Raw genomic sequence first — 23,437 nt, forward strand, 5'->3', positions numbered from 1 at the left:
GAAGAAGCCACTGAAGATGATTCTGAAGAACCTCAAGCCAGTACTAGCTCTGCCACGAGTGATTCGCCTCCTCGAGGATAAGGCTTTACAGCCAGAAAGGCTGGTTCGATAAATTTCAAAAGAGATACGGCCTCAAAAGCGTGCCTTTGTATGGTGTGGCTGCCTCTGCCGACAACGATGCAGCTCATCGTTGTGTGGAGGACAAGTTTCCTAAGCAAGTTTTTAACATGGATGAAACCGGCCTCTTTTGGAAGAGGATGCCTTCTCGTACATTCTTCTTCAAGGATGAAGCAAAGAGGTCAGGCTTCAAGGCCCACAAGGACTGTGTCACTCTCATTATGTGTGGCAACGCTGCAGGCTTTATGCTTAAGCCAGGCCTTATCTATAAGGCCAAAAATCCACTGGACTTAAAAAAACAAAAAATAAGGCTCTGCTCCCCGTGTATTGGATGCATAACTCTAAGGCCTGCATAACAAAAGCCCTGACCCTCGAATGGTTCCTCCATTGCTTCATTCTCCTGGTGAAGCTGTATCTGGCTCAGAAGGGCCTCCCTTTTAAGGTCCTTCTCTTGATTGACTGTGCAGGAGGCCATGCAACAGACCTGCAATATGATAGGGTTCAGATCGAGTTTCTGCCCCTTAACATCACACCTCTAATTCAGCCGATGGGTCAAGGTGTCATTCGTGCCTTTAATGCACTCTACACTCGTTCCACGATGGAGGGCCTCATCACGGCAGTTGACGACAACGACGGAGGCTTCACCTCGAAAAAGTACTGGCGTAACTACGACATTGCTTTATGCTTAACTAATATCCACCAAGCTTTGAAGGACATGAAAACTGAGACCATGAATTCTTGCTGAAAGAAATTATGGCCTAATGTGGTGCATGACTATGCAGGCTTCACTCCTGATGAAGTTCATCCCTCGGCGGTGGAGAAGGCGGTGAGGCTGGCTCGCATCATCAGGGATGAAGGATTCGTCGACATGACAGAAGACGTCAATGGCCTTATTGATGCCCACTCGGACCCACTGACAGATGAAGACCTCCTTGAGATGACGAAGTCTGCAAGTGAAGAAGAAAGCGAAGAAGAGCAAGACGAAGAAATTGAAGAGCGTGGCCTTACCCGAGAGAACCTGCAACAATTGTGCAACATGGCAAGGGCAAAGCAACGATTTGCACGAGATATTGTCGATAATATGGTTCAAGCTGTTGAGTTTAGCAACCGTGTTGGCAGGGTTATGTCCTTGTACAAGGGCATTTTTCAGCAAAAGAAAAAACAACGACAGCAACTACCCATCAACATGTTCTTCTCCAAGGTATAAACCCCAGCTACAACATCAGCACCTCCAGCAGAAGAGCCTCCGAGTGAAGCTGAAGCCTCTACATGTGGAGTGGGAGCCTCTTCTCTGCCACCACCAGCCTCTTCGCCTCTCTCAGAAGCAAATGTTGACAATCCAGCGCGATATCTGACACTGAGGCACTTCCCAAACTGATTTAAAGGCCTCATTATACCTGTGCAGTAACACCATCATCATCATCATTCATCATCACATTATCGAACTGCACATGGCTGTCATCGTTGTCATCGTCATTGTCATTGTCATCGCCATTTTCATCGTCTTCATTGTCATTGTCATTGCCGTCATTACTGGAGTCAAGTCTCAAGATACTACTGTCACTGGTGAGTGTAGAACACCATAATATGTATTGTATCAGAGAGAGAGAGAGAGAGAGAGAGAGAGAGAGAGAGGGAGAGAGAGAACAGAGAGAGAGAGCGAGAGAGAGAGAAGATGGGAGAGAGAGAGATGGATGAGAGAGAGAGCTGAGATGAGAGAATGTATGTTAAGCTTTTATAATTAATTAGATTTAAGTAAAATATATGTGAGTGAGTGAATGTATAATATTTAGGTTTTTAATATAGATTAAAGTATTTATTTATATATATATATATATATATATATATATATAATATATATAACTAATATATATATATATATATATATTATATATATAATATATATATAAATATTATAATCTATTATAATAATATAAAAATAATAATAATATAATATTATATATATATATATATAATTTATATAATATATATATATATAATAATTATTATATATAATAATTATATTATTTAATATATTATATATTACATAATAATATAATACATATATATATATATATTATATATATTATATATATATTATATAATATAATATATATATTAATATATATACAACTATATATAAAGTATAAATACATATTTTAAACATTCTGGTACACACACATATACAGAAATTCATAGGGGGGCCAATCCTACTTTGCGGGATTTTCACCTATCGCGGGGGGTTCCAGTCCCCATTAACCGCAATAAACGAGGGATCACTGTGTGTGTATATATATATTATATATATATATATATATATATATATATATATATATATATATATATATATATAATATATATATATATATATATATATATATATATATATATATATATATATATATATATAATATATATATATATATGTGTGTGTGTGTGTGTGTGTGTGTGTGTGCATAAATATGTGTGATGTGTGTGTGTGCTAAATAATCATAAACACTTGAAAGAAACAGTATTATTTAGGATGTGAATACATTTCAAGTTCATTTGTGTATATAAATATGAAAAGCTAGCAGGGCTAGTCAATAAAAAAAAAACGCTTCCTTTTACCTGAAAATGTACGAATTCTGGGGCCAGATATTGTGAAGTAAATAATACCCTCAATGAACGCCGAGTCAACATATCAAGTATTGCATCAGATTACATTCATCGATGAGTGGTAAAGAGCACTTAAGGTATTCTTAGAAAAAGAATAAACACATAAAAAAATAAAAGAGCCATATACCTCGGAAAAAAGTTATTTGCGTAATGCTACTTCATTCATTTCCCACATTACAAATTAAACCTGCTTCCCAAACGACACTCCTCTTCTACTTCTCTCTCTGTGTAAAAACCACTTCTGGACTACACATAAAATTTTATCCGACCTCCAGCTCACTCGGGATGCATACAAGACTTTCCCCTCACGCATAACTTGTAAACATTATATTCTTAACGTAAATTAAAACGTGCTAAATTCTACGGTCAAATAGAGCGTTGCTTCATCAACGAAAATTAAAACAAATACGCTATATTTTATTAGAAATAACTTTTATGTACAGTTTAACATGCACATTATTTATTTTTTTTTATATTTTCATGCTAATAAATAAATAAAAATAGCCAATACTTAAAATTCCTGTATCTTTAAATCCATGTCAAACACCTTTTTCATACTTTTCTAGGCTTTTCCATAGACATTTTCGACCCCCAAAACAAGAAGAAGAAAAAGAGGAAGAAGAAGAAGAAGAACAACAACAACAAAGTAATTTGCAGGTTTCCTCCCCGAGCAAGTGAAAACTGTTAAAAATATTTAGATTTGCATTTGCTACTTGAATGGTCGGGGCATTGCCTTTATTTAGCACGTCCACCAGGGAACCAAACGAGAAATGACCAAGAAATACAGGGATGGGACAATAATCCCAGTAAGTAGCATGAAACGTACGTACATTTTAAAGCATAAAAAAATCTAGGCAATCTGGAAAAACGAACTGAGAAATTTATTCCCGAACTCCGGAATCATATTAAAGATAGTCAATGAACCACGAAATCAGAAGACCAATTACTACTATAAATGTGAGAGCAAGTTGCCTGTCAGTTGTTACTAGGTTTGTGAATGAGGAGAAGTAGCTAAAATAATCACTGCAGAGAAGATACTATGACAGGTTACAACAGACAGAAAGAATATTCAATAGGAAGGGAGGGTCCTGGTTGCCCAGATTAATGATTGATAGTCCCACAAAAGAGAAACATAAAAGATAAAGCATTGCAAATATGAATGCAGGACACAACAATACCCCAAGAAAAGCACATGACACATATTTCTTTTTTTAAATCGGACCAATGAGATACGCTACAGACCTAAGTAACTAAAACCACTGCAGAAATCCCATATTCGAAAGAAATTCTTTTTGTAAAATTGAATCGAACTTCCCGTCTGGAGTTAAGATTGAAAAATAGGTCGTAACTAAGTCTAAGAGGAACTAAAATCTGCTAAGTTATGGGATCTCATTCAGGTATTCTTGGCGGATCAGGTATAATAGACAAAGAAAGTGAAATTTACGATGAAGCGTGAACACAGAAGCTGATAGGAGGGGAAATGAAGTAGAAATATGGGGTCGGTTTTATGGTAATGGCATGGCTTAAAAAGATTCTTTAAATTTTTTTAAAGTAAAAGCTGGATATGGGATTCTGGAGTATCCTCATAACCAAAGGCCCTTTTTACCCGTGTGAATCAAGAATGTGAATTGCTTGTATTAATTTCTTCATTTTGCATTTCTCTATTAAGATTTAAAAAAAAGTCTTCTAATGAAAAATATGAGACAATGAGCATCGCTTAACAATGTTATGTTATCGATGAGATAAATTTTATTGAGACATTACTCTTTGTGAAGTAGCTTGAAAAATCCTATTTTTTTAAATACCATAGAGAAGCTCTGACAATAATACAAGTAAAAAATAAGTCTATTTCTCTATTACTCATATTTGAAGTTATTTATTTAGACTAGTAATGAAGGCTGCGAAGCAGTTGAAGAAGAAAAAGAAAATTAGTAACGGGCGCTTTAAGAAGAAAAAATATTTGAGTAGGGGAGAAAACTATATTTCAACAATTGGTTAGAATTCCTCGGTCTCAAAAAACAAACTTTCTTCGGCGGCGGATCACTTATAGCCAATGAAAATATTCACTAAATATTTTTCAGATACATTTGACATACCTTCCCTAACAGATACAAGTTACCAAAATGGTGAAAAACGTGTAACAAGCAGGTTCATTTTGTGGGGATTATTGTAAAGCCAAAAAATCAGAAATATATATTAAGAGAACTCGCTGAAGAATTCAGGTTTACCGTCGATTATTTCCAGTCTCAATCCACGAATGTTATAAAATACATAAAAACTAGCTAACATCTTACAACAGTTTCGCATGTAATTTTATTTGCACTCATTTGTAAAGTTGTCTTTATATTTCTTTGATATCAGAACACTCGGGGGACTGTTTACCTTAATGATTTATATTTCTTTGGACCTAATCTGTTACAGATACCCTCTTCTATGAGTTCAAGCCAACTAAGCCGAGAAGGTCATGATCCTAGCAACACATATGGACAGAAAACGACAGGACGCCCTAAATTCCTTGGAAAATGGTGGCAGGGAAATCTTAAGGCAGTCAGGAAGGCTGTAGCAACATTACATGAGAATATGCCTGAGCGTTGGAGGCAAAGATGGCGAGGCCTTCCCAAAGAGGTCGGTCAAACCTGGTCCGATTAGTTCTACAAAAAGAACCGAGCCTCGTAGTGGTGGATAGACACCTTGGAGTGCAAGGAGTGCGAGGGCTTACTGAACAGACTCCAACTTGAAGACTTGCTCATTTATGTCCCCGGCCCCTAGGTTATACACATTAATTAGAAAGACAAAACTATTCACTGACTGATGCCGTCTGGCCGATGATTGTGAGGTACAACCCATCCTTCAGTACCTCCCATATGCGTATAGTTCCCGAGCGAGTCACTCTCTTGTCAGTCCAAACCAGAAACAGGCATTGGAAGCCAATTGTAAAGCTAAAGGCAAAGCCATATCAAAACCCCTTCTAACCAGAACTCCAGCCTTCCCATAATGTAAATGTTCCTTGAAGAGATTATAGCCAGGCTTATTGAAACATCTGAAAGAAATTTGGACATACTACGAATTCCAGGGATTGCCCCCTGGAGGAAAGTCTGTGGCAGCCATTGCTCTAGTGGCCACTCATTCATCCTCTCTAAGGCAGGCAGCCTTTCAGAGCTGTGGGGCTTATTTTTATTGCACCTCCTTGATTTCGTTAACGACTTTAACAGGTCCTTGCATTTCATGACAAGGACTAAAATCTCCCATATAAGGCGAGAAAAGGTACCCAATGGGGCCACCTTTGAATACAACAAGCCTGTAACTATTGAGGGCGTAATAATTGGAGGCTTACACTCCTTACTGTCTGATTGAGGGTCACCTGGCCCACATAGAAGTAGGACTTGTACGCTTGGAGTAGTCAATCATATTCTTGGAGGCTATGACCTCCTTCTAGGACAGTACCACCTTCCCAGCCCCTCTCCAGGCCTCCCATGCCCCATTCAATTCTCCATCAGGTGCTGATTTTCATTCCAGCCCTGCCATCGTGTCACAGTCAGTGACTATGTCTGGCCAGTGTAGTGCTACGCATAGTCAAAAGTCGTTGAGTTCATGCCAGAGTCAGATTCTGGTCCTTTGCAATATGTCCTCAAATGGACATCCTGCACTCTTGGCCTCGATCCTGCATACATGTTATCTCCAAATCCTGTGTCTGACCAGCCTGCCTCAGTGTCAGTGCCAAACCCCGCTGACAGTCTCCCTTTAGGAGATCCCAATATGGGGCCCCCTCTCGTCCACCGGCCTGGCCCCACAACCAGTGTGTGGCCGAGAACCAACCCGAGGTTCAGTACGGTCTTTCTTGGATTTTGATAAATGCATAGGAAACTCGTTCATCAACACAGCCCACAGCCCATGCCTAAGTTGGTCCTTGCAACCTGCAAACCTCTTGCACTTACCGCCACCTCTTCTTCTTCACCACTGGCCCTAGAAGACAAGACTATGGTGGATGATCCTCTTTGAGGAGTTCTATTTAATCTGGTCACTGATGTACAGGCCAGGCAGCAGAAGCTAGCAGAACTTGTTGGTACCACTACTGTCCAGGTTGTTGCAGCAGCCAAGGCAGTAGCCAATTCAGTACCTGTTTCACCAGTTGATGTAACACCCATAGTCACTCTAGGCCAAGGTCCCATGGGTAGTTTTAGTGTGGCCCCAGACCTGGCTTACCAGAGCCACTGCACTCTCATGGCACTTGTTTCTTATATATACAACAATGCCTTATCATAACAGAGCAATTCTGACACCTTGCCCTGAGAAGGGTGCCTATGTTGTCTCCTGACCTGTAACCATAGCAATGGGTTGCACATTGAAACATTTATTTTGTCTCTAGCTGAGATTGTCCACCAGTACAGCTGGAAAGCAGTCCCTAGCTCCATTTACATGTATTTTATGATTGTTAATGTTTTTTATCTTTTTATATCCACGTGTTGTATACTTAAGCCTTTTAGTAGAATTGTTTACATTTTCCATTGTTAAATACAACAGAACTTATTAGGCCTCATTATTTCACTTTATAGTGCTGTGTTAGCTTAGTTTTGTTTGGAGATCAGTTAGGTTACCTACTTTGTTACCTAAAATCCACAGTATTGATAGACCTACCAGTTGCAATTCAATCCTACGAACAGTACATTCCTTTAAATAAACACAGGCGCCTCACTCTTAACATTAGGTATGGTTTAATTATAATTATGCCACCATCCTTTAATGCATGATTAACCCCTTGCCAATTAGGGGACCATAGGTCTAACTTTCCTCCCGAAATGAGTGTAGTGTTAGCAGTGGCATCAATACTAACCAACTTTAAGAGTTATTTTGTTAAGGGGTCAGTTTTAGCTATGAGAGATTTTAAGAAAGCAGCAGCCCTCACCTGCAGATTTTCTGACCCAAAAGGGCCTGGAATTTCTGCTTGAACAGGAAGCTGTTATAAATATTACTTTTCTCGCCCTGCTGCCATATCAATGATGGATTCTTACTATTTTGCAAAAGAACCATACAGCTGAATTTTCTTCCCTTTCCCAATGAACTTTTACTGCTGAGCTGAAACGTTTCAGGTGAACACTACTTTGCAAGTGAGGTCCGGCCATCAATGACCTGCATGCTCTGCGAGCCACTGAGGTTGGGTCTTCTCCTCTCCAAGGCCAACAGAATTTTAAATTTCTGTTGGCCTTGCTCCTCTCAACATCTGGCGAGATCAGAAGCACCGCTGTTACAGCCTCTGAGAGAGGTCCGCTTCAGGTTCGATATGAAATAATAAAAAAAAAAAATTTCAACACCAACAGTTGAAACTCGGGATACGAATATAGAAGGAAACACTAACACAACAAAGGTTTATTTACAAGCTTACTAACATAGATAAATGCAGAATAGTATCTCCTATTTACATAAAAAGATAGAATCTTACACTGCATGTACTTGGGGAACAGTGAGGCAATTCAAATACTTGCTAGTCAATTTGGCAATTTGAAGCGATGGCTTCTCAAAAGGAAAACGGTGATTGCAGACGTCCTCTTGACTCCGTATTGCAGAAAATAGTCTACTTGTAAGACAGGAACTCCCCAAAACCTCTAGCAGGACCTTTTCTTCTCTGAAGTCTGCCCGACGTCGAGATAACACGGACTTGCACTCCTGAAGACGACTAGACCAGTATCCAACCAATTCTCGAGCAACTTTTTTTCTGATCCTTTGTCGGTCCCTTTGTCTCTAGTCTCTCTCTGGATCTCTGCTGCTGATCTCTCACTGATATTCTGTCCAGTGGCTCTTACTGAGGATATCTCTCCGTGACTAACTGTAGTCTCTCTTTTATGATCTCTGCTCTCCAAAGTTCGTTCGTCGTATTGTATTTATACGGCACTCTTGGGGGCGGAGCCTACGGCGAGCGTCACAGAGTCCCTAGATTTCTAGAAATTCTTAGATGGATCTAGACGAGGTATTGCATTAGAAATTGCGGCATTTTTCACGTAACGACAGCGCCCGACGAGTTCCACTACACTCCTGCCGATTCTAGAACCATCATGATAACAGGCACCTCCAACACAATGCGCTAACGCCTCCTTGCTGCCGAACATCTCGAAAATGTGTTCTTCCTTCCTTTATCTTTCTTTGCTAGGAAGCAATTACCATCACAACCGCTTGTCGTCTGTCCCCACTTGAACAACAAAGCAACATGTGGTGAGGCTTGACAAGGGCAGGAGGCATACGAAGACGTTTAACCTCCCTGGTATAGATAACCTGGACGTCAGCAACATCCATTCTAGTTAATTCTGGAATCAATATACCTCAGAGAGGTTGTAGAAAGCTGTGTTGACAACTGTTCCAAGCACATGTGCCATTTCTCAGTTAACCCAAAAGAGCCTTTGCTTCATGTACATTAATGCCATTGTTTGTATCACAGTAATGAACTCAATTGTAAAATAAAACTATGTATTAATACTCCCCTGGGTCTAATTCCTGCTGCTCCCCAGTAATCCTTTCCCCTTTTCTCTGTTGATATATGTATAGGATCTGCGCTGTGCACAAGGCGAGGAAAGAGCAGGTAAGCGTCCTCAGATATCACATTTACAACTAAGGGATCCGCAGTAATAAAAAATGTTAAGAGTTTGTGTATAATTTAAAAATACCATAAAAGCTTTCGAGCCCTTCCCTAGGTTCATCTTCAGTCTTTTGGAATGATGATGAACACAGGGAAGGGTTCGGAAGCTTTTATAGTGTTTATAAATCATACACGAACTCTTAACATTTTTTATTATTGTGGGCCCCTTATAACATTATATATACTCTCGTGATTGAGAGTTTTCTCAATTGAAACAAGTCTTTAGCACTTCTTTTGAGCAACTGAGGAATGCACTACTTATCAGCTGAAAGCTGTGAAATAGCGACATGGTGTAATAAGTAGCTTTGTAATGATAATAAAGTTAACAATTTTCAGCCAAAACACGCGGTTCTAATGTAAATCACCTTTAGAAATTAAAATAACGATAAAAACAGCCTCGAAATTAATGACTTGCATTGAAATACTTGCATTTGTTTCTGTGGTTGCAGTATCATTAGCAACTTCTTTTTTTTTTAATAAAGCTTTTACTGCTGATCCGAAAAATTTGCAATATAATAAGATTTTAAAGTTTTTTTTTTTTTATATTAAGGTAGCCTCATGCATCCACTTACCCTGTTCCTGGTGCAGCCTTTGATAAATAAATGTTAACAACGAATAGGAACCTGGATGAAAAGATAAGTAACGATAATAGAAAATATGGGAAACAAAGAGAACTAATGGTTTTGGGTACCTGAGAAAGACTGTAGGGCACCCCCCCATCCCAACAACGGAGTCTGGAACTGGGAGGAATGCTGGCCACACGGGCAACGAATGCTATTTGCACTCAGATACGCTTCCGGACTTTGGCTCTCGAGGTGATGCTTTTTGCATGTAAATTTTTCTTGCAGGGGATCTGTTCGGCAGGGCGATGCTATCTTCATTTGCATATGTAATGAGGCTCAGTTTTCTACACTGCGTATCAGTTCAGTGATAGATATTTTTTTTCTTTTTTTCTATATGGATAATTCTGTAAGAGCATCGCCAAATTCTTATGTCGCATCTTCCAATTGAATATTTAAGGAACCAAAAATAAATAAATGACTAACAAATAAATAACCTAAATTAAGTGACAAGGAGTTCTTTTCTCTTACTCGGGGAGTAAGGCTACAAACTACATTTTTGTTTTTGATGGGGGTGTAGGAAAGGTCTAAGAAAGAGCCTAAAAAGATCTCAAAAAGGTGTTTTGCATCGAGTTAAAGATACAAGAATTTTAGGATAGGATATTTATGATTTATGTATTCGAATGAAACTAAAAAATAAATTATGTGCATGTTAAACAGTACAGGTAAATTATTACTAATAAAATCTAGCGTATTAATTATATTATTCGTTGGTGAAATAAGGCTCTATTTGACCTTAGATTTTATCACGTTTTAATTTATTGGGTGTACTGATTGTAGAATGTTTCTGTTCAATTATATTGTGTTTCAACTTATAACTGAGAATATATGAAGGTGTTTATGTCGTTTTTATTTGGCCATTGTTGTTAGTATGAGTAGTACTAAATATGAGTATTAATTACGAAGACCTCTTCATGTTAAGTTAGGAATAGAATGTTTATAAGTTGTGCGTGAGGGGGAAATCTTGCACACGTCTCGAGTAAGCTGGAGGTCGGATAACGCTTTGTTTCAATGAGATGCTAGATAAGGGATAACGATATTTAGGCAATCCCTAGCATAATTTCCGTACGAAGTTTTCTGTTGACTTTAAATCTGTTCCAAAATTCAAATGAGTTTAAAGCAACTTGCAAATGAGAATTAGAACAAAGGTTACAATAAGACTGTCCGTCTGAAAACTACCTTCTTGTCTGTGGGTATTGGCACAGATTAAACTCATATTTCTTTTAATCCTAGAAATTTCATGACAAAAACAAGTAAAAACTGCGTCGAAAGTTTCTTCGGCCCAATCGAGTTTTCTGTATAACGTATAATGCTGTATAAAACCATGCACTATGACCGGCAGCTCTCCAGTTGCTCACCAGATGCAGTAGAGTGAGGGTACGCTCCATGGCTCCGGAAACTACTGCCAGATGCACAATTCATGGATAGCTTTAACGTTGAATAAAATAAAAATTACTGAGGCTAGAGGGTTAGAATTGTGTATGCTTGATGATTGGAGGGTGAATGATCGAAATATCAATTTGCAGCCCTGTAACCGCAGTAGTTTTTAAGATATGAGGGCGGACAGAATAAGCACGAACGGCACAATAGTTTCTTTTACAGAAAACAAAAAAGCCAAAATGCAAACAAAAAAGTCTCGGGCCTTAGAGTAATTAGACAGAATAGTTTCTAATTCTTCGTCCTTTTATAACCTAGTGGCGGGACGTCGTTACCCCACAAGGATTTATTCAGAAATCAAAATAACCAGAAAATCCAGAAAAAAATCCTCTATTCAACAGTTTATGGGATTAATTAGCGCCACGACGGGGAATTGTATAACTGCTGATAGTTCCCTGCTTCCCAGAAATAATCTGACATCGTTAAAAAGGTTTTCGGTATATGAAAAACATAATAAAAGTTATGATTTTCAGGTATTGGATCCATATTTGGAGCTATCCTTTCAGAGATATGGTCCAATAAAAGGAAAATGATATATCTAAAATTCTTTTAAAGGTCTGAATATCGAAACTCAATTATTAATGCCGATGACAGAATGTGGGAACTTGTCTTATAAAATACTTTAGAGGTTTTAAAACTACATTTAATTCCATTTTGATGAAAATAGAATCAAATGTACAGTTTCAAAACCTCTAGATGATTTTATAAGGTAAGTTTCCACATTCTCTCACTAGTATTAATAATTGAATTGCAACTTTCAGTACCTTTAAAAGAATTTTAAACATATCATTTTAATTGAAGGGTGAACTAGTCATCAAGAAAAGCATGAAAAATAATATAATTATTTTCTCTTATTGACCCATATCTCTAAAGGGATAGCTCCAAATATGGATCCAATACCTGAAAATAATAAGCTTTTACTATGTTTTTCATATACCGAAAACGTTTTAACGATGTCAAAAGTATTTCTGGGAAGCAGGGAATTGGTGCAGCTGAGATCAGCAGTTATACAATTCCCCGTCGTGACGCTAATTAATACCATAAAATGTCGAATAGAGAATTTTTCTTCTTGATTTTCTGGTTATTTTGATATCGAAATAAATCCTTGTGGGGTAACCACGTCTCGTTGCTAGGTTAAACAGCCGAAGAATTCAAAACTATTCTATCTAATACAAACACACACACACACACACACACACATATATCATTCGAACTACCAATGTCCTTTAATATCTAATTCGCTCTACCTCGGAACTGATATATTTTCGTATATGTAAACCGAAGGGGAATTTTTTAGTTGATAATAATTTCGTCCCCTCATGGGATCGAACCACAGTCCAGCGGACAGGCACGAAATCAGAACGACATTGACGTTACCGATTCGTCTAACAGTTAGCCAAATCGGTAACGTCAATGTCATCCTAAAGTCGTGCCTGCCCGCTGGACGGTGGTTTGATCCCATGAGGGGACGAAATTATTATCAACTAAAAAATTTCCCTTCGGTTTACATATATGAATATATATCAATTCTGAGGTAGAGCGAATTAGATATTAAAGGACATTTGTAGCTCGAATGATTTATATGAATCACGGTGATGAGATAATTATTCACACACACACACACACACACACACACACACACACACACATATATATATATATATATATATATATATATATATATTATATATTATATATATATATATATATATATATATATATATGTATGTGTAACTGAATCACGAAAGTTTGGAACGTGATAAATCCATGAATAAAGGCATAAAGTCACGAAGGAAAAGATAAACAATGGAGTTTCTCCAAGATCTTTTTTTATTGCTAAGTAAAGGACGTTGAGTCGGAAGATCTTGCAGAAACTCCGTTGCTTATCTTTACTTTGTGGCTTATACCTTTATATATATATATATTATACTATATATATATATATATATATATATATATATATATCTATATATATATATATAATATATAGATATATATATATATATATCGGGTGTTTCGAAATTAAAGCCCCCTTCCACAGAACAAATGGAAAGTTAGGAAGTTTTCTGTTATACCCTATCTCCAAGTACATTATCTCAAGTTTCCATTAAGCTATGTTTCATTTTACATTTCTGGTATTTTTAGACCGAGTGACGGCGTTAGATACAGCCATGGCTAACGACTCGAAGAAATCAGATGGACTGACCGAATCCGGGCTATAACCTTCAGAGATGCCAGGGATGCTGGCGCATCCTTCATTTCACGTTTCTGGATATCTAAATACATTAAGCCCAACATCACTCAGCAACAGAGGGAAGACCACGAATGATTTTGTGGTTCATTTCTTAAAGATTGGGAAATGGTGACTTTCTCCATGTTGCCACATCAGATGAATTCTTCATTTACGCAGTCAGGAAGCCAAATCGTAAAATTTCATAATTTGGGCAGCAAAGTTGGATGATATCAGTGATGATGTGCACTATCGCCAAGTTGTGAAATTTCCTGAATGTTTGGAATTTTTTCTCTGTTTCCCAGCCAAACGGTTAATGTGGATCATCAAAGAAAAAGGGCAGTCATGGAACGGCGAATACTTCAGAGAAACTCTGCTTACTGGTGGAGTATTTCCTTTCCACAAAGATCCTGAAAATGTGTTATCTGTTGAAGAAGTCACATTTTTGCATGATAAGGCACCTTGTTTCAAGGCTCTTCAGACACAGGAGCTGCTTCGAAACAGTTGTATCGATTTCTTCTCGTCAAGTGTGTGAAAACATTGGTAGTATCTTAAAGGATCGTGTTGAAGCGCGCACAGTGAACTATGATGGTATACCAAGCCCCGACGACCTGCGAATAGAGGTGACCAAAGTGCTCAGGGAAGTGAGGTTTGAGTCTCAGCTTGTTTGCGATTTGCTGAAATCATACCCCTCAAGAATGCAGGCTGTGGTGCAGGCAGATGGAAGCCACACATAAATATCAAATACTCAGGGAGAAACTTGAATAAATACCTGTTCTGAACTACTTTTGTTTTTGTCCATATCAATTATAGTTTATGCTGCAGAGGGGGGGGCCTCTAATTTCGAAACACCCTGTAAATATATAATTAATTATATTATATTATAATATATATATATCTATATATATTATATATATATATATATATATATATATGTAATAATAATTATGTATAATATATAGTATAATATAATCAATATATATCTATCTAATTATATATTCTATATTATATGTATCATAAGTAGTGTATGTATATATATCAACTAAATCTAGTGTTATTGCTTGTTTCCCAAAATTGATCACTATATCATTTACATTACAACTTAAATTTAACTCTAGGACAGCTTCTCTACATTTTAGTTGCTTTTACCACTGCAATAGCCAATCGCAAAATTTAATAACACCGGCGATTTCGGATGACCATTCAATTAATACTTTCCAGCTGAATACATACTTGGCTGGGCTTTGTATCTGCAGCGGGGATAAATAAAACTACAGCTGTGTTATCCTATTGAAAGTTGAAATGGACATCAGAGCAGTCACGGAAAATTGAAGTTACGGAGGGACCTTTGAAAATCATGTCAGAGCTCTGGATAGTGAAATACGTTTGTGAACATTACTAATTGGTACTTAAATGATTTGCCCAACATTTCATAGTCTGGTCAATCAAATGATTCGGTTGCATAATCGAGAGAGAGAGAGAGAGAGAGAGAGAGAGAGAGAGAGAGAGAGAGAGTGGGATTTTGGAGCAATGGCTATCATTGGTGTAGAATGTTATAACCCTAGAGAGAGAGAGAGAGAGAGAGAGAGAGAGAGAGAGAGAGCTACAAGGAGTTACAAGGATCAGGTATGTCTCAAAGACTTGTTAGTCCATCCGAGTAGACATCATGTGCTCACTTATCTATAGCAGCAGGTTTTACTGTGCATTCACAGTGGCCTAATGATATTGTTTAGCTTTCTTTTAAACTCTTCCACACTATTGCTGTTTACAACTCCTGGTGGCAGTTTATTCCACGTCTCACATATCTTGTATGTAAAGAAGTTCCCACAATGGGATGTGTTGTATCTCTTCAGTTCTAGTTTCCATCTATTATTTCTTGTCTGGTTTTCGTTTAATGTAAATAGGTTACTGTCTACTTTTGTTATGCCTTTCAGTATTTTAAATGTTTCTATTAGTTGTCCTCGCAATCGTTGTGTTTCTAAGCCATACATGTTCAGGCTCTCTAGTCGTCTTCGGTAACCTACTTGCCTGATGGATGGAATTAACTTGGTGTCTCTTGCTTGTACTCCTCGTAATCTATTTATGTATTTTCTTAGTGTTTGTGACCAAAACTGTACTGCATATTCAAGATGGGGTCTAACTATTGATGTGTAGAGCTGCAGCACCGTTTCCTTATGGCTGTATTTGAACGGCCTCTTTATGTATCGCACTAGTTTCTGTGCCTTCTTTTCAACTTTTATGCACTGTTTTGTGGATTTTAAGCCCTTGGTAATAATGACTCCAAGGTCCTCCTCTTGTTCTAAACTACTTATGTCATTCCCAAGCAGGATGTAGCTGGCATGGGGGTTGTTTGTTCCTATTTGTAATACTTTTCACTTATCTACGTTTGCCATTTTTTTACCACTCTCCTATTTTCATTAGATTATTTCTTAAACTTTCCACTGCACCTAGGTCTGCTGCATTTACACCTAATTTGGTGTCATCTGCAAATTTGGCTATCCTGCTAGTTAAGCCCTTATCAATGTCATTAATGTAAATAAAAAAAAAGAGAGGCCCAAGGACAGTACCCTGGGTAACTCCGCTTGTTACATCTGCTCATTCCAATTCTTCACCATTTATTACGACTCTGTTTTCTATAATTTAGCCAGTCTTCGACCCAGTCTGCTGTTTCTCCTACAATTCCTAAAGCTCTAACTTTTGTCATCAGTTTCTTGTGTGGGACTTTGTCAAAGGCCTTTTGAAAATCTAAAGAGAGAATATCTATTGCTCTACTACTGTCGTAAATACCAAGCATGTTATGAAAAAATTCCAAGAGGTTTGATAGGCATGATCTGTTTTGTCTGAAACCGTGTTGGCTGTTTAACAACAAGTTGTTTCTATCAATGTGACCCACAATTTGATCTGCAATTATGGACTCAAAATCTTGCAAACGACAGACGTTAGACAGATTGGTCTATAATTTCCCGGCTCTTCTCTTGGACATTTCTTTGTTTAACACTTTTCCTGTAGAGTTTATATAGGTGAGAAATGATCTCTTCTTTTAGCTCTTTATTCTCTTGGATGAATCCCATCCGGTCTAGGAGATTTGAACTTATTGAGTTTGTGTATTTTGTTTTTAATGTCCTCTTCTGTAAATATTATTTTGTCCAACGGTTCTGTCCCTTCATATTTAATAGCAGGTTCCGGTATTGAGGTAGTGTCTTCATTTTTTAATACACTAGTAAAATACTTATTCATTAACTACTTTTTCCAAGTCTGAATTCACCAGATTACCTCTATTGTCCCTTAGAGAGAGAGAGAGAGAGAGAGAGAGTTGGAGAGAGGAGAGAGAGAGAGAGAGAGAGAGAGAGAGAGAGAGTAGGATTTTGGAGCAATGGATAGCATTGGTGTAAGAGTGCTCTAACCTTAGAGAGAGAGAGAGAGAGAGAGAGAGAGAGAGAGAGAGAGAGAGAGATTTTGGACAATGGGTATCATTGGTGTAAGAATGATCTAAACTTATCTTATGTTTTTTTTTATTTTCTTTACTTTATTTTTTGACGCTTTTCAATTCGCTGTGTGAAAAGGATCTTCTCGTAAGGCGCCTGTAGGAGGCATTGTGTATGCTTAGGTCACCTCACAGATGTGGATCGTCTCATATGTATAACTTATTTATTTGCTTCATAGGTCGTAAAGCTCTCCAAACAAATATACATTCATCTACCTCATCTTTCACAGGAGTTTTAACTTTAGAAGTTTCATGAAGCCTCGAAAGTTGTTTAGCTTCACTCCATAAAGGTCTCCGACCTGCAATTCCCAAACCCGGTTTCAATATACCAGTTGTGCAATTATCAAGCGTAATTGTATCCAGGTAGTTCAGGAGCACTGTTTGGTGACTCAGCAGCCACTGTCATACTTCCCCAAGTCATCCTTGAGAGCGGAGAGTGTTTGAGCACTGGCCTTAGCGTCCTATAATTTGCAAGACTTCCAGCGGTGTGGGTATAAAAGGTAGGTTGGGAAACATCATCACAGGTTTCTTTTCTCTTGAATCTGTACCTATTTACAACTAATTAAAAGGATATAAACTTTCTGATTCAGGAAGTCCAAAGAAAGGACATTTCTTGTCTCCGGGAATGAGACAAAGGGGAATCCATTCCTTAAAAAAAAAAAAAAAATCCCAGAAAACGGGTAAATGGCTCTTCACTTCGTACTTGAAGGCGTTCGGCTTCTTCGAAGGTAAACCGACTGAAAGGTTCAACAAAATGACGAATTCATTCAGAGGATCCTGCACACTGCGTCGTATTTTTGTGCAGCAGTCACATATACACTTGTTCTGGAATATCTATACAATTTCCACAATTAACTGCTTTAAATCTGGCTCCCTCTCCTGATGAACCCTAGGTGGTCATGACTAATTTACCTTAGTTCCTCATTGGGCGAGTGGGATGTGCACTCGCCTATCAGTCTGGAAGCCCGAGTTCGCTCCCCGCTACTGCCAATGCGGAACTAGAGGAATTCATTCCAGGTGATTAGACCTTCATTTCTCGATATAATGTGGTTCGGATCCAACACTAAGCTGTAGGGTCCGTTGCTAAGCAACCAATTGCTCAACAGCCACGTAAAAAAAATTCTAATCCTTCAGACCAGCCCTATGAGAGCTGTTAATCAGCCCAGTGGTCTGGTTAAACTAAAATATACTTAATTTAAACGAGTTGGGATGTGTACTCGACCAAAGGTTTGACTTAGTGTCCTTTTGTGGGTATTGTGGGTATATGCTCTCTTGGGCATAACGTTGTTGCCTTATGGAACACACCTTTACAGGATTTCTGGCAAAACTTACAAAAGAAAAAAATGGTCATTTTATTAAACATTTCTCACCTTGGACGAACTTTTACAGTTACAGGCCAAAAGATAAAGCAGCAAACATTCCTGTTTCTTAGAAAATATGTCACTTTTTTGTTAACTGGCTCAAAACGACCGCACAGTCAGAACATAGTCATTATCTAAGCGCGGAAGGATCAAAAGTAAAATATCCTCATGTATTATGGATCAAGATATTTACACGAGAATCCGCAAACCCTGACTTCCTGCTGCTACAGTTAAGAACGAATTCCTCCAACAATGTTTCATTTGTAGAAGTTTCTGACATGCATACCTTGGATAATATTCCTCTGCACTCGGAGAGAGAGAGAGAGAGAGAGAGAGAGAGAAAGAGAATTTCCAAGAATTAAGCAAAGTCCCTTGCAGAGTTAACTACCACAAACTTGGACAATTAGTTTCATACCTAAAACTAATTCCCAAGTTTGGGTTCGTCAGTATTAGCAGTTATACAATTTGAATGCAAATTGGCCAGCTATGCATTCGTCTGCTCGACCACAGATAAACGTATATGTTACTATTATTAAAGAAACCTAACCTTTGAATAAGAAAGATATATATATATATATATATATATATATATATATATATATATATATATATATATATATATATATATATATATATATATATATATATATATATATATATGTATATATATATATATATATATATATATATATATATCTGTGTGTATGTATATATATACTATATATAAATACATATATATATTTTTGTATATATATAGATATATATATCTATATAATATTAATTGAAATTAGAAAAGCACATGTCTATTTGACATAAATGTTAGACAAAGTCCATAATGAATTTCATGTCACAAAACTTAGTGTACTAAAAATAATAAGTACAAAGCTTACAGCTTTCGTCCAACTGCTGTGGACTTGATCACTAAAATGGGGTATAATATACAACTCACGAAGCAAAGAAAAGCGGGAAGACAGACATCCAACCAACATTATAGGAGGTGAAACTGCTCATCAGGTTGTTGGGCCCTGAAGCCTAACTCTAAATCATGACTTTGATTTTGCTTCTAAATTACGAACACCCGCACATGTAAAAAGAAAGAAAGAAAAAAAAAAGTCTACGCTTACAGTATTATTTTCAGCAATGCACTCGCTTCCATCAAAGGTGTTATTGAACTAATGAGGGCGCCTTCAATACATCTCCAGGTGGATCTGTCAAAGCATTTATACAGAGCTATGCCATTTTCAAAATGCATTGTATGATCTCTTTCCCATGCGTGGTGAGTATAGAGCTAAATTTATTCCCCACCTTTCTGCGTTGTTTTATTATTATTATTATTATTATTATTATTATTATTATTATTATTATTATTATTATGTAATTTTTTTTTTTTTTTTTTTTTTTTTTTTTTTTTTTTTTTTTTTGCTCTATCACAGTCCTCCAATTCGACTGGGTGGTATTTATAGTGTGGGGTTCAGGGTTGCATCCTGCCTCCTTAGGAGTCCATCACTTTTCTTACTGTGTGCCGTTTCTAGGATCACACTCTTCTGCATGAGTCCTGGAGCTACTTCAGCCTCTAGTTTTTCTAGATTCCTTTTCAGGGTGATCTTGGGATCGTGCTGTGCTACTATGATTATGGGTACGATTTCCACTGGCATATCCCATATCTTTCTTATTTCTATTTTCAGATCTTGATACTTATCCATTTTTTTCCTCTCTTTCTCTTCAACTCTGGTGTCCCACGGTATTGCGACATCAATGAGTGATACTTTTTTCTTGACTTTGTCAATCAACGCCACGTCTGGTCTGTTTGCACGTATCACCCTATCCGTTCTGATACCATAGTCCCACAGGATCTTTGCGTGATCGTTTTCTATCACTCCCTCAGGTTGGTGCTCGTACCACTCATTACTGCAAGGTAGCTGATGTTTTTTGCACAGGCTCCAGTGAAGGGCTTTTGCCACTGAATCATGCCTCTTTTTGTACTGGTTCTGTGCAAGTGCTGGGCATTCGCTTGCTATGTGGTTTATGGTTTCATTTTTCGTATTGCACTTCCTACATATGGGAGAGATGTTATTTCCGTCTATCGTTCTTTGAACATATCTGGTTCTTAGGGCCTGATCTTGTGCCGCTGTTATCATTCCTTCAGTATCCTTCTTTAGCTCTCACCTCTGTAGCCATTGCCATGTGTCATCGCTGGCTAGTTCTTTAGTCTGTCTCATGTATTGTCCGTGCATTGGTTTGTTGTGCCAGTCCTCTGTTCCGTCTGTCATTCTCCTGTCTCTGGATATTTCTGGGTCTTCATCTACTTTTATTAGTCCTTCTTCCCATGCACCCTTTAGCCACTCGTCTTCACTGGTTTTCAGATATTGCCCCAGTGCTCTGTTCTCGATGTTGACGCAGTCCTCTATACTTAGTAGTCCTCTCCCTCCTTCCTTTCGTGTTATGTATAGTCTGTCCGTATTTGCTCTTGGGTGTAGTGCTTTGTGTGTTGTCATATGTTTCCTGGTTTTCTGATCTATGCTGCGGAGTTCTGCCTTCGTCCATTCCACTATTCCTGCGCTGTATATGATTACTGGCACTGCCCATGTGTTTATGGCTTTTATCATATTTCCGGCGTTGAGTTTTGACTTGAGTATCGCCATGAGTCCCTGCATATATTCTTTCCTGATTGTGTCCTTCATCTCTTGGTGTTTTATATCCCCTCCTTCCATTATTCCCAGGTATTTGTATCCTGTCTCATCTATGTGTTTGATGTTGCTCCCATCTGGTAGCTTTATCCCTTCAGTTCTCGTTGCTTTGCCTTTTTGTATGTTGACTAAGGCGCATTTTTCTATTCCAAACTCCATCCTGATGCCCCCAGATACAATCCTTACAGTCTGGATTAGGGTATCTATTTCCTTGATGCTCTTACCATACAGCTTGATGTCGTCCAAGAACATCAGATGGTTGATTATTATTATTATTATTATTATTATTATTATTATTATTATATATATATATATATATATATATATATATATCTATATATATATATTATATATATATATATATAATATATATATATATATATATATATATATACAGAGAGAGAGAGAGAGAGAGAGAGAGAGAGAGAGAGAGAGAGAGAGAGAAGGCTTCTCGTATCAGAAGAAGATCTACTACGTATATCCCAGTTCCAACGACATGACGTGTACTGCAGTTAATTCAATTTAGCCTGTCTATCTGGGAATCCTTTGTCCCCCTTGCTAGATTTTCTGACCTTTTGCTTGAACCGTTGTTTCTCTAAGATTTACTCACAGAGTCCGGATAAGCAGATCAATAAATCAAGTCACATATCATGCGAGGGTACAAAACAATATCACATGAGAAGTTTCCATATCGCAGTGGAGTTTTGCTTTTTCGCAGGAAATAATTAAATACACATAAGTAGCAAACGCTAACGGCATTAACAATTTTCCCTTCCTTGTATATTGCCAAAATGTACGCATATATCAAAATAAGTTCATATTCAAATGAGATCCGTGGAATGTAATTAGACTTTGACGTCCTACGTTAAACAAGGGTACATGCAAATATCATGATCTAAATTGCATCAAATCGTTTTCTACATTCTTGCTTCTGATTGCTTTTTGTAATCAAAATGATTATCAGTATACTCCACCTAAACTATATTCTTTTATGTAATTACGTAAATAATAATTTCATTAAACACGAACTATTTTTTTTATCACTCAAACCTTATATATAACTTGTAGAAATATCACATTTTGCCAAAATTCGAAACCACTGTCTGTGGCTGAAAGGACTATCAAACAGAAGCTTTCCCCTTTTCACTAAGGGACATTATTTCGAATTTTGGGGGATTTTAGTGAGAGACAATATGGTTTCTCATTTCCAGTTAGCCAACCACAAAATCAGCCGCGATTGTATTTTACATTTTATTACCTATTCACAAGCACATAGAATCCTTTGTTTTCCCTCAAATTCCGTCTTTCGTACACTCAAACCAAACCGGAAAATATACCATCAAGTAAAAGAAGCAATAATATTCAGAATTACTGCAATAAAATCGTTTATATATATGTACAGGAAGCCTCTGAATACTACAAGGGAATGAAGACACCCATCAGTGTGAAAAAGGCAAACCGTCTAAACACATAGCAAAGTATCCTTAGACGTCAGGATGTCACAACATGCAGACTGTCTTTGAATTACGACGAATAACTGAAATAAAAAAAAAAAACACTATATTAGGGAAATATTGCTACTTAGGATATGACTTCTTGACAGGTTCAAATTCCCAAATCTTCTTTATGAATTGCTGGTCGCAGGAATGCTCGATAAGAACAACTTTAATTAGCAATGAATCTTATAATGAAGTTACATTTACAATTTTTTTTTTTTTTTTTTTTTTTTTTTTTGTTTTTTTTTTTTTTTTTTTTTTTTTTGAGAAACGCTAGAATGCTTTACTGCAATGAATTGGTTCGCCATTAATTATCCCGCAAGAAGCACAGAGTGACAGTGAGATGCACCATTATAAAAATAAGGTAAACAAGGCGTGATCCGACCTCTAGCTTGCTTGGGATGCATGCAAGATTGCCCCCTCACGCTGAAGTTGTAAGCATTATATTCCTAACTTAACGTGAAGTGGTTTCCGTAATTAATACTCATACTTGGTACTAATCATACTAACGACAAGGATCAAACAATAAGGACACGAATTAAACACGTTCGTATATTCTCAGTTAAAGTGGAAACACAAATTAATTGAACAGAAACAGACTAAATTCAGTACACGAATAAATTAAAACATGCTAAATTCTACGGTCAAACAGATCCTAGTTTCATCAACAAATATCTAAATATATATGCTATATTTTATTAGACATAACTGTACTGTTCTGT

Source organism: Macrobrachium nipponense, chromosome 7 (genome assembly GCF_015104395.2).
Source record: "Macrobrachium nipponense isolate FS-2020 chromosome 7, ASM1510439v2, whole genome shotgun sequence".
Lineage (NCBI taxonomy): Eukaryota > Metazoa > Arthropoda > Malacostraca > Decapoda > Palaemonidae > Macrobrachium > Macrobrachium nipponense.